The sequence below is a fragment of the Phoxinus phoxinus genome, assembly GCF_949152265.1.
Source record: "Phoxinus phoxinus genome assembly, chromosome: 4".
Taxonomy (NCBI): domain Eukaryota; kingdom Metazoa; phylum Chordata; class Actinopteri; order Cypriniformes; family Leuciscidae; genus Phoxinus; species Phoxinus phoxinus.
Window position 1 is genome coordinate 35,429,982 of NC_136879.1, and position 19,516 is coordinate 35,449,497.

General features: G+C 37.3%; 1 protein-coding gene across 12 annotated transcripts in view; it reads left to right on the plus strand.

Moving 5' to 3' along the window:
• The window catches only part of cadm2b (cell adhesion molecule 2b), a 225,519-nt gene that overhangs the window by 149,522 nt on the left and 56,481 nt on the right, over positions 1-19,516 (plus strand). The window lies entirely within an intron of this gene.

Here is a 19,516-nt window from a genome sequence, read left to right on the forward strand (position 1 = left end):
AGATGTGAGATATCTATCCCTTGTGTGGGGTCTTAAAACAATGCTAGATCCAGGCCAAGACCATGTTTATGTAGTCTCGAGAGTTCTCCTGTGGACCAAGACCACTAAACCAACACCCAAATTGCAGAAAATGCCTTTCTTACAAAAAAAAAAAATGTTGTGACAATTATTAGGACAGGTATAGATAGCTGAGAGTGTAGTAGGCTTGTATTTAATGAAAACAAACAGCAGTTGCAATTACATATACAGTTTTATCAAGTTGGCAGTAATGTATAAGCAGAATGGTACTATAGAGTTCCTACAGATTAGTCTCTAAAGATGATTTTAAAACTCATTACAGTGTGGACATCATTAGGTTAAGCTTTTATGGTAAGTCAAGGTTACCTGACTTATCTGTAGAGATCTGAGCAAAGGTGTAATATGTACAATTTGCTAATAAGCCAAGCTTAAGTTGTGATGATATAGCAGTGAAATGACTGGGCTAAATGAGGAGCTAAGTATAGAGGCATTCAAGGAAATTTTTCTTGAAATGGAATGGCATAAAGCCCAGGCAGTTGTCGTAGTCCGCAAAGGACAGCTGGTGATCTAAGATGACAGCAAACAGCGGCTTGACCTTCAGCTGAGATTTGAGACTGTGAGGGGTTGGGTGAGGAAACTCATCAGGGAAGTCTTAGTTTGGAGGTATGAGCTCAGGGCTGTGGGTGGACATCTAGTTTGATATGTCAGAGTGGCATACAGAGATCCTTGCCATTTTGAGATTGTTGTCAGCATAGCAGTGGTAAAAGAAGCACCTGGATGACTGTTCTGGTGTGAAGGGAGATTCACACTGACACTGATTTGCAGTGACAAGGCAACCAGAAGTCATTCATTTTCAATGAGATTTGACAATTTGAGGTGACATGGGAAAATGAGACCAGTGGTAATGCGAATTCAACTATCTGCGATTACAGTGATGCGATGACTGTCAATGGAAGTGTTGACCAAGGAATGTCTACCAGCAATGGTTCTTCTACAAATGTATTGTGATTTGTTAATATTGCTGTAACCTTTTAAAGGTAACTAAATTACTGCATTAACATTTGGCAAGGTTTTTGAAAGACTGTTATATTACCAACAAAATAGCCTAAACAATGTCTAAAACGTTATTTGGTTATTAGTTAACAAACCTGTGTGGCTCATGTCTATGTACTTGGCTTAGGTCAAGAATGGGCATTCTTGCTCCTGGAGTGTCACCTTCCTGCATAGATCGCACCAGGAAGTTTCTAGTAATCCCGAAGACCTTGATTAGCTGGTTCAGGTGTTTTTAAATTGGGGTTGGAGCTGGACTGATCTAGGTGATGTCAACCAATGAGAGAAAATCTTTCAGAAATTGATCAAGTAATTATTAGGGCTGTTGTGTTGACTAAGTTGAGTTTCTAGTCGACTTGTGGGTTTTAATTTAAGCCAATAGTCCAGTAATTACATGTTTATTATATTAACTTAATTACTTGAATATTGGGGAGTGGCATCGGAAAATGTTTTTTTTTTTAGTTTCAGATATTATGAAAGATATTATGTAACATTGCTAACACTGTTCTATATGACAGAGAAATATAGTGGACTTGTCTTCGCTACAGAGAGAAATAGTGGCAAACGTTAGGCTACTAACGTTTAAAATTTTAAGCCATAGTTAGGTTGGACAATTACCTGCCTGACAATTACCACATAGACCAGCCGTGTTACGATCTGTCCGTCACGGACTGCGCCGCTTCCTGTGATTTTTTTTATTTTCTGCAAATAAACGACTAATTAAAATTTGGTTGACTGAGCCTTTTCTCGTCTACTAACATGTGGTCGACTAATAGGGAGCAGCCCTAGTAATTATACAGGTATGCTATTGAAAGATTACATAGATTTTTCTTCTGTCAAACAACATGCACTGATGAATCATGCACAATAAGACCATGAATGTGTTTTATAAACGTATAAGATCGAGCTGTAATTTTTCATGCCAGAAATGTGGTTTTCTGGCATGTTTCAAAAGATCGAGCTGTAGGTTTAACCCCAATAGTGCCTGACTGTCTCCGTAATATCATGCAGCTGTGAGATGTTTTAAGCTTTTGCCATTACCATTCAGAGCTATTCTCTGGTCTACAGTGGATGTATTTTAGTGTTTCACTCTGTCTCTTTAAGGGAGGAGAAAAGCACTTGAAGGCTTTTAAACCTGGAGAGGGGAAATCTATTCTCTGTTCTGCTCCCAGTTCCCGCACCCCCCATGTGATAATTTAATGGGAAGGATGGTACATGGCCCTACCATTAAAAGGGACATATATATATATACTGTATGTGCGCGCGCATGTGTGTGTGTGTGTGTGTGTGCATGTGCATGTGTATGTGCGTGTTTGTGCAGAGGGACTACATCATTCTATTGTTGCTTAGCAGTAATTGCAGCAGGTTATATCCACCCAGCCAGTTTCAGGCTATTAGTGCATGAGCAAACTGAATTCTGCAGTTCCTGGTAATTCCTTCGCTTCTAGCTCCTGATACAGTCAACACTAACCTTCTCTCTGTCGTGCTTAGCTGTAAATAAAAATAGCAAGCACTCAAGATGGTGACTTTAGTAAACATTTAACTGTTTTTTAAGGCACAAGTTAGAAGCAGCTCATACAATAGATGATGAATGACAACTGCTAATGTGTTAGCACTTAAACATTTAAAAACATACTCACTTCAGTTTAAAGGAACAGTTCACCTAAAAATGTAAACCCTGCCCTCATGTCCAATCATTTGTGAATTGTATCTCCATACAACGACTAGTCATTGTGATGTATGTATTGGCGCTTTTCCACTGCATGGTACGGTACGGTTCGGTACGGCACGGCACGGCACGCTTTGGTGCTTTTCCACTGCATGGTACGGTACGGCTCGGTTCGGTACGGCTCACTTATGGCGCATTTCCACTGCATGGTACGGTACGGCACGGCTCGCTTTAAATGGTACCACCTCTGCTGAGGTTCCAAGCGTACCGTACCGATACTATAATGTGACGTGAAAACACTGCAAATCACTGATTGGTCAGACAGAATCGTCACTTCAGCGTCATTGTATTTGCTACACTAAACCCGCTATATTTAAATAGCCAGACAACAGCAAATGCGGTAGCACCTGTTTTTAGAGTTTTTACTTGACAAAAAAAGTAAAAAAAAATCAAACAAGAAATGGCTGAATCGTGGTGAGTGGACGAGGTGCAGACGTTCCTCTCATTGGTTGCCGAGGAGCGGAAGTAGCACAGCTCTTAGCCGCACACGGCTACCACCGGTCCTACAACTTAACGATCAGTCCCACCCACTTTGAAGCGGTACTAACTGCAGTGGAAAAGCAACCGAGCTAAAGCGAACCGAACCGTGCCGTACCGAGTCGACTCGTACCATGAAGTGGAAAAGCGAAGCGAAGCGAAGCGAGCCGAACCGCTCCGCGCCGTGTTGAACCGTACCGAACCGAACCGAGCCGTACCATGCAGTGGAAAAGCGCCATATGTTCACACTCAAGGTGAACATGGACAAAGCAACCAAAAGAGTTCACTATTTGTGTGATTCATTTGAGTGAACTTACAGACTATTTACATGTGCAGCTGTTGAGTTTAAAACAGTTGTTTAGGAAGCCAGTTCTCTATTTCACACAGGAATGATCACAAAGCGTTTGTGGCTTGCTTTAGGAACAGCAGTTTTTCACTAACAAGGAAACAAAGACATTGTGTCTATACATGTCTGTACATGTGTGTTTTACAGAGTCCTATTTATCCTATATTATGATTACACGGGAACACAAGTGGCATGCATGTTGGAGCACAGAAAACGTGATTGCTTTAAAAAATTGAACATGTGGATCCTGTTTTTAAACAAAAAAATCAGACCTATTTTTGAGAAAATCATTAACTGGGATTGATTCACTCTACAGTAATCATAGGCAACAGTAATCCGGTCTCCGCTCTTATAAGATAATTACCTATGGATTTTTCTAATATCTGGTCGAAATTCATTTCTAAAGGCTTTCATAACGAGAAAGGCAGTCATGACAGCGCTTTGAAGTATCTTAATGCAAGTTCATACCGAGAATCCATCGTACAGTATGTATGTAATGCACGCATGAATATCCCATGGCAGATAAGATATAAATAGACTTGATATTGTAATATGTTACAGTGGTCCTCAAACTGTAGAATATGGAGTGGTGCCATCAAATATTTATTGCAATTTAATTATTAAATTAAATGATTGCTAATTCAAATAGTCAATGTTTAGGGATATTTTTGTGACATTTATTATCATAAATAAATATGATACTATACATTAGCTGGTGTAGCGCTGAAGAGGGAGCATCTGAAGTTACGAAACGGGGCGATAACGTAACGCAAAGTATCCCCAGCTAGAAAACATCTGCGTAGTTGTCAGACCGTAACAAACCTGTCGCTAGTATATATTTTATATTATTATACAACTAAAAGCTACTGAACACATATGGATGGCAGAGCATTGAATAATATTAATACATAAAACAAAAAAGAAAAATGCCAAGGCCAACATATTTGAAAATTTGACTCCATATCCATGAATGTTTCAGACCACCAGATATAAATGCTTCTTATTGATATACGATTTCAGCAGTATTATCATGAATACAGACAAGTTACCATTGACACCAAAATTACATGGTGTCTTCTTTACTATAAAACACACTCATTGCGACGCATTTAACAGATGCGTAAATGTATGGTAAGTTAGAACAACCTGATATGCAACCGGTAAAATATTCAACTTACAAATAATGCAAATGACAAAGGAATAATGAATATCCCTATAGCTTTAGCCTACTCAGTAGAGCTGCATTCTCTGTGGTGTATGACGTCTGTAGGTGCCAATCAAAATGTGACTGTGAAACAGACCATCCTTAACTAGAATGTTACTATAGTAGCCTAATATTAATGATAGAAAGCCTATGCACTTGTATTTTTATTTTTTTTCATTTTTTATCATTAAAATCCATTTTCACATTCATCTTCACTGAGAGGGCAGGATGATTCGGGTGAGGGGGCAACACCAGCCCCGCCACCTCATGTTTGATGGACATCCGTCTCCCCTCTCTTCATCAGTGATAAAGTGGCTTTAGCATGGGGTAGTTACAGTCAAACCAAAATGTATTCAGACACCTTCAACATTTCTCACATTATCACAGTTTATTCGCTATAGTTTAGAAAATGGTAATAAAATATGACAAGAACTCTGAGTTATCAAATCAGTTGATATTTCTCTGGTTTTGGCCGTCCTTCTGTTAGACTGTTTCACAAATGAGGTTGAATAGCTGTCAGCTGTTAAATGTAAGTACATAATTAGATAATACCAATTTAGGTCAACCAATTACCAAGCAATGCTTAATGTGGTTCAGTCTGTGGCGTAAAACGGTCACATTAGCAATTAAAGAAAAAACACTTAAGCAAAACATGGTCATGTCAAAGTGTCGGAATAATCTTTGGTCCCAAATGTTTTACTGGTCATCCACTGTAGGAAAAATCTTTTGGTATAATGTCACAGTTTACTTCATTTTGTTATCCTCACTTACATAAATCAACTATTTTAACGAGCCTTTACAAGCTTTCATTCTTGCGGTTGCCAGATATCAAGAGTTAAAAGCCCCTAAGAGCCATTTTCCTGGTTGCATTTGCACCGCCAGTAGGAACTCTGAATCTCAAATGACGCAACCCGTCACTGACGTCCTGCCGCTGTGGTGGGTGTCTGGGACTTTCATTTTGACAGCGCGGCAGACTTTTATTTTGACGTCGCTGAGAACGCTAGAGCCTGAGCACACAGCGCTTACATTCTCCGTCTTCATTAGTTTACGATCTTTTTAACAGTCCTATATACCGTATATACCCGAATATAAGACAACCCTAAATATATAAGATGAGCTGATATATAAGATGCCTGTGTTTTGCATATACTGTATGTTTAGCCAATCCGCGTACACTCACTGATGGTCACTATTGTGCTGGGTTCCTTCTCTGATGTAGGAGCTGATTTAGTCCCCCTAAAAGGCATTCCTAGACCTAATATCTTTCCCAGTTCCTGTGGTGTGAACACTCCAAAAGTGGGTACTATGAAAACGTTCATCCGGTGCGAAAGCCCCTATAGATGCCTTTAAACTCCATTGAACTCAGAATAAGTGTCATTCTAAATTGTTCAGACCTCTTCCCGGTAATGAACGTGAGGCTGCTTTGTAGGAAGCAAAAGACACCGTGAGGTTTTAATGAGCCCCTAATGCATCTGTCTTCCTCTGGAAAAGCCGGAGACTCAAAACCGGAGCATCCCTAGAGAAATCGCCAGCTCAGCGTTCGCTCTACATGTGCTTTCCAATTTAACTAAGAATTTGCTGTTGAACGTGAAAGGGTGGCCTGAAAAATTACACCAGCTCTTCCTCTTCAGGGATACGACTAGACCCTTCGATCCCATTGTAGACCGCCACAACAAAAGGGCCTCCAGTCCTAATTAAATATATTCATCTTCATCCCACATTAGAAGACTTACTCCCCAAACATCTTAGCAAATAGGCCATGGTTACTTTCATGGTCAGCCAATTAATTAAAGTATGTGATGTTGCTGTATGTTCAGTGATTAAAAATTAGGTTGTCAACTTGGTTGTATATGTCCCTGTAGTTTCTATGTTCTCTCTCTCTGTTCCTCAGCGGACATTTGGACTCAGGGTGTCAAATGTATAAAGTATAAAATGGATACAAAAATAGTGTAACAAATATGTAATGATAGCCAGGGGTGCAAAACGAGAGTATTCAACCTATGAAAGGTATAAGGGTAGAAACAAAAACAACACATTTTTAAATATAAAAATTATTTATTATTTTTAGATATAAAAATTTAGCAAATCTCATATTTATGTCCTATAAAATAAAAAATAGATTTTTCATGCCAACATTGTTCGTAGTGTTAATTTCATAGTGAAAATGTTTGTCAATTACCTTTTCTCCCTGACGAAACAACACCAACATCATTAAACAATTACCGTGACTACAGTATATTAACATCCTTGATGAAAAAAGACGACACTAAAATGTAGTTAAAAAATAAAAACTTTTGTCAAAAAAATATATTTTTAAAGGAGACTGTTTTTAACGAGCCTCTACAAGCTTTCATTCTTGCGGTTGCCAGATATCAAGAGTTAAAATCCCCAAATTGAGCTTTGCTGTTAAAAGGATACATTAGCTATGTTTCCATTCACCCGTTTTTATGCTCATTTTGGAATTTAAATGACATTTTTCTTAGTGATAGTTGGCACCAGTTTATCAGGAAGTGATGATTTTTCACTGGATGGAAACTATGCTGTTTTCGCAAATGTAAAAATGAATTTAGTACCGTTAATGACAACAATCGTTGTGATTTATAACTTTGAGTAAAACAATTGTGATTATCACTTTAACCATTATGCAACATGGCAAAGTTTTCATTGACTAAAACTAGATTAAAATGCCAGTCGACTAAAACTTGACTGAACAAAAACAGAGCAAGGTTGATTTAAATAATAATAATAATACATCACACTTGTATATCGCTTTTTTGGACACTCAAAGACGCTTCCCATGGGGAATAGAACAAAACAAAATGTGCTAAAAATTTAAAAAGTACATTTGACACAGGACTAAGACTAAATGAATAATAACTAAAACTAAACTAAAAGACTAAAACTAATTGGTCATGATGTATATTTCAACATATTTCTCTTATTTAATATTAAATGCTTATTACATCTGGATGGAAGAAGCTGACTATAATCAACACAATTTTTACTAATTTCTTTAGTTGTCTGCAAAGCAAATGACCTGAAATAATGGCTAGCATAAGACCTTATGTAGCCCCGCCCCTTTTCAGCACTGTGCTCATCACGTCTTTTGATTTGTATATCCACAGCATGAAGGTAGATCTTACGGATAAATTTATGAATTTTGCGTTTTAAAATCTTCTCGGTCTACTGACATTTGTTATGACATCCACTTCAAACATTACAATGCTCATTTACATACAATTAGTAAGTCCACTTCACCAGCTAATTACTCTTCGACAGCGATGCCATACAAATATACAGAGCTGCCGCAAAAACTGAAGATAAAACACAATTATTATTATTTTTCTATCATCACTATTGCATATCTTTTCTTATCCAAATTGGTGTTGAAAATTGTTTTCACATTAAAAAAACATTTCATATCATGAAGATCCCTAATTTGGACTTGAAACGTAACCCCTTGGTTCACATAATTCTCAAAACCCCATTTCTGTTTCAGCTAGTCTAATTTTTTGAGTGGAGAGTATGAACAGGTATTAAAACCAAAAAGTTTCTGTTGAAAACGTGTGCATGTACCAGTAATGCAATATTTATGATGTAGAAAGTGTAGCAATTGCAAGACAAGCTTTTATGTAATTTCATCACGTTGCAAGTTCTCAACCAATAATTTGTGATGTTTTTAGTGCATTTAGACCATTTGATCATGGTGTTGGTGTGTGTGTGTGTGTGTGTGTGTGTGTGTGTGTGTGTGTGTGTGTGTGTGTGTGTGTGTGTGTGTGTGTGTGTGTGTGTGTGTGTGTGTGTGTGTGTGTGTGTGTGTGTGTGTGTGTGTGTGTACAAGCGCACGTGTATTAATACCAAAATGAAGCCTTGCATGAAAGCTAATTCATCCTCACTCTCATTACCTCAGCATGGGGGCTCTTTCACAAGTAATGAATTTTAATTTTCCCGTGCCCAGCAAAGGTTGACAGACATACCAATCACATAGCATTCAAAATGATATTACCTCTCGCATTAGTTCTCATTTAATCTTCTGCCAGCTTAAAGCCACAGACTCACTGTGAAAAGAGAATTGATCAGATAAGCATGCCTTTCATTCCAAAGGCACTAATCATAAGTGCACACAGGGGGAAAAGTGAAAAATAAAAATAACAGCTGTTAGACCGACTTGTTTTTCTTTTGATCTGGGAAATATGTGCTAGAAATATGATGGATCTGTCTTAGACCCCTGCTGTGACCCCATATACTGTACAGTTAAATTGAAGGTCTTACCAGTCTGGAGACAACGCCACTGCTTTCTGTTTCCATAAATATTTGAAGTCAGTTCTAATCTTTAACATTTCCCAATTGGAGGAAAAAATCACAAATGAGATCTTTGAAATTTCTCAATTGTTTGTGTTCGACATGGATATGCCTCTAAATTTATGGAAATAACGATTTTTACCAATTTTGCACATTCGGATTACAGGGAAAACAAATGAAGGCTTGCTCCTGATTTTCAGGTTTTTCTCCCGAGAAACACACCCTAGAGATCTCACGAGTCTTTATGAGTTTAAAAATCTCTAATCTAATTCTTCCCAAACCAAATTAGATTTTTAAAAAATCTACACTATGCAATCCACATGAATGTTATACCTTATTTTTATATTGAATAAAATCCTTAGAGATTTTTAGGAGGGAAAACCTTGAGACAGAGTTGAAAGTTTGGGGAAAGTTTTTCAAGACATACTTTGAAAAGTTGGTTTGGCAAAGCCTAGTCTGCAAGTTTTACAAAGCCTTGAAGTGTGAAGGTTATGAAGCATTAAGCATTTATACAGCATCTTTGAGATTCAAGAGTCTGTATTTGTGGTCCGTTTTCACTGCAGAGAAAGACTGTAAATGATAAAAGTATATGTCTGCTAAAAGTTAATTTTGTCAGCTTGTAGGTGAGCATAAGTTATTTTGAGTTTGGCTGTTTAGAAAGGCTGAATGACTTTGCTGAGTTTGGTGGACATGATGTAGAACGCTCTAGTGGGTTTCAATCAAGACTTCGGTAAACCTCCAAGTGGGACACTATTTTTAAATAATTAATTGAATATTGTTTTGAACATTTGGATTTTGAGGGTCAAACATTTTATAAAAACTGCACTAGGGCAAGTTAAAGAAGACCTATTATGTTTGTTTTTTTAAATTTTTAACTTCTTTTGGAGTGGACTTGTGCTTTGCAACTCTGCAGATCTTTTTCATGCGCAAACCACAACATTGCACACTCCCTGAAATGCCTCATTGGTAGTCTTGAGTTTTCTTCGAGGAATGTAAACCTCACAATGTCCGTTAATTAAATAATTCCCGCCTAAGGCATACGGCAAAAAACGGTGCGCGGGGCTAGGTTGTGTTGTGTTAGTAGTGTGTTGAAACTCACATGTTGAAACCGCGTACTAGCATATACTCTTACAATTTCTACCATAGGAAGATATGGTAAAAGTAGTAAGCTATGCGGTTCTGAATTGCGCATTTGGCATTTCCAAAACACACTCAAAGCGGTTGACCAATCACAAAACACTGGTCCCACCGACCAATCAGAGCACAGGAAGGAGGAGTTTTACAGAGACCAGAATTATAAAGTGTGGAATTATAAAGACTGGGAACATTGTAAAAAAAAAAAAAAAAAAAACTGTAAATTTTTAAGTACAATAAACTTGGATGTTTAAGTAATTTCAACTTAAATCACATTAAACTGACATTAAACTTAATTTTAATTAAACTTAATGTAATAAACTAAAAATGAGTTGAATCGTATAACTTATAAAACAGTTGAAAATTGCTTACCTTCGTTGATGAGTTAAAGCAATGTAAAAACCTATGTTGTCATAACTTATTGAACATGGTTTTTTTACAGTGAAGAGAGGTGCTGCACCAATGTCAAAAATGTGAAAAGTAAAAAAAAAAATGTAACATTCAAGCAAGAAAACCTATTCTAGTTGACCCCAAAACAAAATCAAGACTTTGTAAAAGGGCATAATATGGCCCCTTTAAGAAGAAATGTTGGTTTTGCGTTGAGGATTTTGAAACCGTAACCCAAGTTTTGTGGTTTACTTTGTCAATCTGACATAATAAAACATAACTGAGAAGTCTCATGAGCTCTGAAAGCGCAACCTCCGAGCGATACGCTTTTTACTCTAGGTTACTGAGAATTACAAAGCAGCTGCCGCAGAGAGATTCGCCCTGAGCTGTCGTTGAATCCCGTTGTGCAACATTTCTACAAATGCTTCTGCTGGCTTTAATGCCGAAGACTAAGGCAGACGCATTAGTCCAGATACGGGGGGTGTTATCGCTGTGTAATGAATTGAGATGGTTGTTCCTCTGGCTGCTGCATGGTTATTTGTTAGCTTTTTTTTTTTTTTGCTGGTGCCCAAAGCATACAATGTACAGTGGCGTGCTTGGCTGCGTTCTGGTCATTCATCAACGAGTGATTTCCATTATGTGGTGCAGTCAGCTGAAAAAGAAAAAAGCTTTTCTGGATGTGCGGTTCATTCATTCATTCTTTGCTGCTTCCTGCTCGACCCAAGCACAAGCGTTTATGAGATATGTCAGCACTTTAATTCCCTACTGAGAAATTTGAGTCTTTAAGTTGATTCAATAAGAACCGCGTTGGGGAACTGTAGCTACAAGTTATTCTGTTAAAAATAATGATCACAAAAAAAGTTGCTAACTTTATTAACTAACTTTATTTGGCACAAAAATAATGAGGATGTCCGTTATATTGACAGGATTAAACTGACCAGATAATCTGACAGTAAATACAACCTAAAAGAAGTACACTTAAAAAGAGCAATAATGGGTTACAAAAATGTAATATGTTCTGATACTTTAATTGCAATCAAATAAGTTTGTTCTATAGTTTAAATTTATATTAAATGCAATTAGAGCTGAACTTTAAAAGGCCCTTTTGACCCATTTAATTAGGTCTTTTAATTATGAGTAATTTCATAATTACTTATTTTGTCTGTGGAATATGGTTAAGTGTACAGCTGAATGTACTGAAAATAATTTATGCAAGCTAAAATGTACTTTAATGTCATCTCTTTTAAAACGTGTGTAATGAATTTAAATATATTTGTAATTACATTGCAATTTAGTACATTCATGGCTTTATTAGTATGTTAGTCAACACATCAAAATAAGTGTACTTTGTTAAAACGCTAAAAAATGATTATTGAAACAATGATTTAAAATGTTCCTTAAAGTAAAACTTTCAGTTTGGTATTATTACAAAGTGTGTGTCAAGAATTGGTCACGAAAGCGTATTTCTTTGAGTACACATGGCCTTTTATTTCATTATTATATGATGTGCAAGTACAGGTTTTTAACAATATACTTTTAAGATTTAAAGTACACTACAAGTGGACATTCAGCACAAATAACAAGAAAAGAACTCCAGGAAAAAAGAAGACGTGTTTTTCCTGGAAAAAAAAAACACACTCAGAAAGCGAGAAGAGGATCTAAGTGCAGGAGATTTACTAGAATTGATCATACTTACAAAATAAACAAACAATAACTTTTATAGGGTACGTTTATACGACAACACAGTAAAAAGGGAAACGTTTTTTTCCAAAAACAAACAAACCTTTTACAGTTCCTCCTGAACCAAAACAACGAGCTTCTGCTGCATTCACGCCGCGTCGTAACCGTAATTACACAGTTCCTCCTGAACCAAAACAACGAGCTTCTGCTGCATTCACGCCGCGTCGTAACCGTAATTACAAGTTGGCAACCCGTGACAAGTAAGAGCTCTGTAAGTGTTTTATGTTCATTATTATTGTAATATTATGTGGTTTAAGACATAAGGTATAGTTTAACGCCATGTCTCGTGATGTTTTGCAGACTCTGCTGTGCGCTTTCATGTGTTTTGAAGGATGTTGGATCTTATGTTTTCAAAGCTAATTTGCTATTGCTAGCCTCTATGCAATTGCCCACCCTACATTTAAAAAGGGCATTATTTGGGCACCAGAAGACGGCGCCGCAGCTAAATCACCCATCCATCCATCCATTTTCCAAACTGCTGGTCCAATGTGGCTACAGCATAATATCATACAGATATAAATTACTTTTTAATTGATTATTAAATTGTTTTAAGGTTTATACAGAGTTATGACAGAGTTCAATTTTCATCTTACTACTGGAGCTGCCAGTTTTCTAAGTTGTAAATTATTATTAAACAATAAGCACAAACCATATGCAAAAGCGGCAGCCCTTCCGGCATTCAGTGTCCGAATTCACTCACTCATTTTCATTCTCTCCTTCAAGTGGACTATATTAGTGGAGTAATGGAGGGAATAGTAAATGAGGGTATAGGGGGGTTATTTCGAACACAGCCATAGACCACCAATACACAAGAAACAGGAACTTAATAGACTTCAAAATAAAAGACATGACCCAAAAAACATAGAAAACAGACCAAAACAATGACAACATCAATTTCAATGCAGAGACTACAATAAATTAGTGAATTGTTGTTTCATCCGATTTTTTTACACCATCCAAACATATCAAAAATGTATTTGGTAGAATTGCTGCTTGTCAGAAATTGTTGTATTTACGAAAATCATATATGTATCATGAGCAGAATAAACTCTGTTTCTGACTTAGTTGATAAATGACTGCTTTTTATTTGCTTAACAGCTTTTATTTAATGTATAGTCCTTTTTTTCTCATTTGATTTCGTTCTCCATTTACAGGCCACAACACAAAAGGCCCTTTAGGCAGTATTTAACTGATGTTGAAGCTTTGCCCTGTTGTAATAAAGGGCCAAATGGAGAGAATAGCTGATCTGGGATCTGCTTTAAGTGGTTTGGACTAAAAAGTGAAACGTAAGCTGCTGACCCATCATCCACCTGTACCAGCGCAGCAGCGTCTGTTCTCACAGGGACACGCATTTAGCCCGTGCACAAACGTCTTTCTTTATTTTCTTGGCAGTAGAAATAGTCCATGGGATCTGAGATTGAGTTAATAGTGAAATTACAGTTAGCATTTAGATTTTTTAGACAGCCCTAAAAATTAAGAAAATCTTCCTGAATCACAGTTTGGAAAATAAAATAATAAAATACAGTGCAAACAGTCGGACGAACAGTGGCACAGTGCTCATTCAGTAAATGCAAAGCTAAACAGATGTGTTTTGAGTCTGGATATGAATGTGGCTACTGTAGGAGCGCACCTGATCTCTTCTGGAAGCTGGTTCCAGCTACGGCTGGCATAATAGCTAAAAGCGGACTCTCCTTGCTTTGAGTGAAGTGAACCCTTGGTATTTCTAGTTGATGTGATCCTAATGATCTGAGTGATCTGTTGGGTTTATATTCAGTGAGCCTATCTGCAATGTATTGAGGTCCTAGGCCATTAAATGATTTATATACCAGTAATAATACTTTAAAATCAATCCTAAATGTGACTGGGAGCCAGTGTAAAGACCTGAGGACTGGTGTGATGTGATCAAATGTTCTGGTTCTGCTCAGGATCCTGGCGGCAGCGTTCTGTACGAGCTGCAACTGTCTTATGGTCTTTTTGGGAAGGCCAGTAAGGAGTCCATTACAATAATCCACCCTGCTGGTGATGAAAGCATGCACAAGTTTTTCTAAGTCCTGACTGGAAACAAAGCATCTAATTCTTGCAATATTTTTCAGATGATAGTATGCTGATTTAGATATTGCTTTGACATGACTACTGAAGCTAAGGTCTGAATCAGAGTTTAAATGTTTAAGTAAAATGAAGACTTTGTTTCTTAATTTATTTCTCAACTATTTAGTTGGATAAAACTTAGTTTCTGTGTGAAATGTAGTTCCTCAGTTAAGAAATAAGAAAGCAAAAGCAAATTATTATTATTATTATTTTTTTTTTTCTGGATTACATCAGCAGCCTGTCTCAAAAGATAACACTTTTTGTGTAAATCATGAACTGTAGGATTAAGGGACAGACTAGGATAAAGAACATGATGCTGTATTGTGTTAAAATGCTTATTTGAACTTTCTTCCCTTTCCAAAATATCTCTGATTCTCAAAAAAAAAAAAAAGCATTGCAACAATGGAAACAATTGTAAGCCAGAAAGACCAAGCATTAAGAGTCAAGCGTTGGAAAGTTGCTATCACATTATCGAAATTTCTTGTGAAGAAATTTGTGAAGCACAGCTCACACAAGTCACTTTCAGAAACAACTTTCTGTTGTTCAACATGGTAAACATATGTGATAAACTTGAACCTGTCGCGAAATCTTGCAAAATTTCAGGTTGCGTGGGTTACGGAGCCCCACACATAATGTTGGAAAAAAATAAGATTATCGTGGCCACAAATGAACAATTAGTTCCCACTACTAACTAATACGTCAGCACGTTTTACTAATTTGTTCCCTCGTTTTAAATAAATACGCACAAAATAATAATTAGTTGGGTATGGGGATAGTTATAAAAGGGTAAAGGGATAGTTCACACAAAAATGAAAATTCTGTAAATGTCGTTCCAAACCCATAAGACTTTCGTTCATCTTCGAAACACAAATGAAGATATTTTTTTTTAATCTGAGAGATTTCTGTCCCTCCGTTGACAGCTACGCAACTACCATTTTGCTCCTTCAAAAAGTTCATAGATATTGTAAAATTAATCCATATGAATTCAGCGGTTTAGTCCAAATTTTCTGACGAGACTCGATCGCTTTATATGATCACTGGTCAATAAAGTCAAATAATGGTATGCGAGAGAGTCAGTGGTATCATTGTGTTCCTGTCGGTCAATGTTAGAGGAGCTCTGCAACAACTCCGGCTTAGCCTGACAGTTAGCCCGAGTGACCGAGCTTGAGCTATGTTAAATTTGCTTTATGGAACCAATTTAACTGTCAATGTGTCAGACTAACTGAAAAAAAAAAGGCCTGGCTTATTTTGTAAACTTGTTTTATGGAACAGGGCTCTTAAAGGTAGGATAAGCGATATTTGAAACGCACCCAGACACGACGACAATCTTGTAGCCAATCAGCATTATAAGGTGGAGGAGAAGGGAATGAGCAAGAGGGAGATTTGAAGAAAGACTGTAGAAAGAGAGATGGCTGAGAGACATTACAAAAGAGAAAAGCTCATAAAAGTATCACTGGAAAATGAAGGGTTATGCTCAGGATAGAGCTTTAGGACACACGTCAATATTAGAAAAGCTTGCGCTGGAGGTTGTCATACGTGAGTAACACTGGTGTTGAGTGTCATTGTTTGTCTGGAGCTGCTGTACTGTTGGCAACTAACAACAAACTCATGTTTGTATTTCAATTTTCAATAATTTTTTTGTGCTTCCTCGTCGTTCGTTCATCGTCATTTTTCGTGAAGCTATATTTTATTGCGTTTTTGCTAAGATAAATAGACATCGACTCTTGCATTGCGTGTCACGTTTCAAGACCAACTCGGAGAAGGCCAGTTAGGATTGGAGGACTTTGCAGGTGGAGCAGTGAAGAGAGGTGTGTTTTTGTTTAGGGCTGATTTTAAATATCAACAATGTTCATCAACGACCTTGAGAAATAACATACTGCACCTTTTAGTGGAGTCGCAAAATATAGTGACTGTTTTTAAACAGGCTTCCTTGAACACTCCCCCTCCTGCCATTGGTCAAAAAAACTGTAGCCCCGCCATATCTGTGCCATTGGTTGAGTCACACACTGTTGCTGTGTCAGGCTGGTTGGGATGCAATGTTTTGATAGCCCCATGTGTTTACACATTTTGGGAAATGACCCTTTAGTACACATGGCTCACTCATAGATGTCTGTGCATATTAGGTTTGGAGTATTTTAACACACACAAAAAACGGCACACTTGTTCTTTAAACTACTCCTCTGCTAGTAATGAAAGTAAATCTCCATAATCCCAGTCTCTTTTCTGACCTTCCTCTTAATTGGTTTCTTCTTTCTCTTAGTCTGATCACTTGATTTGTCAGCCAGCATCACTATTTAACATTCACACTCCATGTCAGTTTCAAGAACAGCTCACACCTCGTGTGCTCATGTTGTTCTGGAATAATGAAGGAGGCAGTGGAAACCGCGGTCGGTACAACACGTCCGTAGCATGTGGGCCTTGAATGAGACAGATCCCAATGTCACCTTCAGGAGAACGCAGCAGTGCCTGGCGCTTTTGGGAAGCCCACACGGTGATCCCCTACTGCCACGAGACGAGTATTAGCTCGTGAATAATTTCATGCATGCTAACACGCTGATTTACGAGCCACTTCACAGTGCCTGGGATTTAGCTGTAAATAGAACAGGATATTCTGTCTAAAAATATTTATTTATTTAATATGTATTATTTTATAAAAAAAATATATAATGGTGTTTATATTATTTTTAATTATATCAAATATTTTTCGACAGAATATTCAGTTTTGGATGATGAATATATTCAACTTGCCAATTTGTAAGAAAATAAAAGCATGTACAGTGCAATCATTCATAAGTTTGGGATCAGTAAGATCTCTTTTTTGCTTATTTTTCAAAAATATTTTTTTTTTTACTTTTATTCCAAAACAATTCACATTAAATTCATCAAAATTGACCTCAAAGCTATAAAAAATATATATTTTAAACTCTTTTCACCTAATAATCCTGAAATACCAAATGTATTGCTGTTTCCACATATGGAGCACAACTGTTTTCAACATTGATAATAATAATTATAAATGTTTCTTGAGCAGCAAATCATCATATTAGAATGATTTCTGAAGGATCATGTGACTCTGAAGACTTGATGAATGATGCTGAAAATTCAGCTTTGGCATCACGTGAATAAATTACATTTTAAATGATATTAAAATAGAAAATAGTTATTTTATATTGTAATAATATTGCATAACTTTACTGTTTTTACTGTATTTTTATCAAGTAAATGTAAAAAGTTTCTCACTTCACCTTCGAGAGCACCTGCGACATTGGTGAATTTTTCCCTGAAGCTAAATGGGCTTAAAAACAAAGGAACTCTGAGTTGAGATGCAACCGGAATGCAATTAGGCGACTTTTCAGCAAGACAAGGAAAACAAATGCGGAATAAGTCCGAGCAGAATCCACTGAAGCTGCGTGATTAAGCCTGGCTTGGATGTCCCCAATGCCCCTTACACACACTCACACACACACACAATACTTTCCATCCCCCTTTCCCAGATGAGACACGAGGCAGTTGCTAACTCAGATCGAAGGCCCACCATAGTTTGGATTATGTGTCAATTTGCCACCCAGCTGCAGTGGCAGTGTCTCCCTTGCCGAACATGACTAGCTCTAATTAGGCCATGCTACCAATTACTGCTGATCCCAAGTCAGAATGAACCGAAAGAGAGAGGGAGGCAAAGAATTACACCATTGTTTCGCTTTCTATACCAAACGCTGTGCTAAATGTGTGCAATAATCCATCATTTTGAGCGTAATGGGTTTAACATGCTCTTATTATATGTAGTATTCAATAGAACGTACAAGTCGATAGTTGGACCAATTTATTGTAGTTGTTCCTGAAAGGTTGCATGGTTATGGAAAAAGAGCATTGCTAGACCATTGTAGACATTAAATGCATTAGAGTAATCATTCATTTTACTTTAATAAGTACTTACTAAAGAAAAATGTATCTTCATGTAACTCTTTTCCATAAAGGAACATTTTGTTACAGCTGTTATTGTCGTTTAGCATAGTTTAGCAACTTAACTGTATTTAGTAGCTGTTTGAAGTAGCTTTTCCATAAACTAATTGTTTTTGCCAGCGATTAGCGGTTTAGCACGACAAATTGTTTTTAACTCTCTCCATGCAATTGATTGAATTTTCTGTCAATTATGAGACAACGCTAGCATGACGTCGTCATACTCAGATTCTAGTCAGAATATGAGTCAGATACTGCCTGATTGGGCTATGATTATGGGGCGTGTTTCAACCGAACCAGGAAAGAAAATGCCTCTGCACTCAATTGGATAGACCTACAACCAATCAGAGCAACGGAGTAATTAATGCAAAATGAATGCGCTGTCGATATCTTCTATAAGAGACGCGATGGCGGAACACATGTCTATTCTCCAGCGGAAGCCATCTTTGTTGTAAACGAATTCAACCCAAGCGCTCTTTGGTGGCGTGGATGATTACGCTACTGTTGATCATCGGTCCATCATCGTATAAAGCCCGCCCTGACAATTTGATTGGTCCAAACAGCTCTGGTTCAAGCATAGTTGCTCCACAACCGATCAAGTCTGGACCGAACTTCCCGACCTCAAATGTTGTGGGCGAGGCTAAGTTCGGCTGGCACCCAGGCCTAGACAACGCTTCCCCGCCATTTGAAATTTTCCAACCTTCCGTGTTCTCACTGTTATGTTGTAGGGGGCGCTATTACACATCTCATGAAAGAGTACAGAATCTCCGGATCAAAAGACAGACGAAGAAGGCAGAAACAATAGATAAAAGCATTGCTTATGCACGTTGTAGTCTTTGAATTTTTCAGATTTTTGTTCAAAATGTTGCTTTTTTATGAAACTATACGCATTAGAAGTGTTGATAGAAAAGAATGCATTAAGCTAGAATAAAACTGTTTTTTATTGTTTAAAAGCAGAGGCTAATAACTAACTAAAGCTTAGTTTTTGTTTGATGCTGGTAGTAGTGTAGCTAACTGCTTTTTCAATTCAAGTGCAGCTACTTTAAATACTGATTAGCATTTAGCTAAGCAAGCTAAAGTAAAC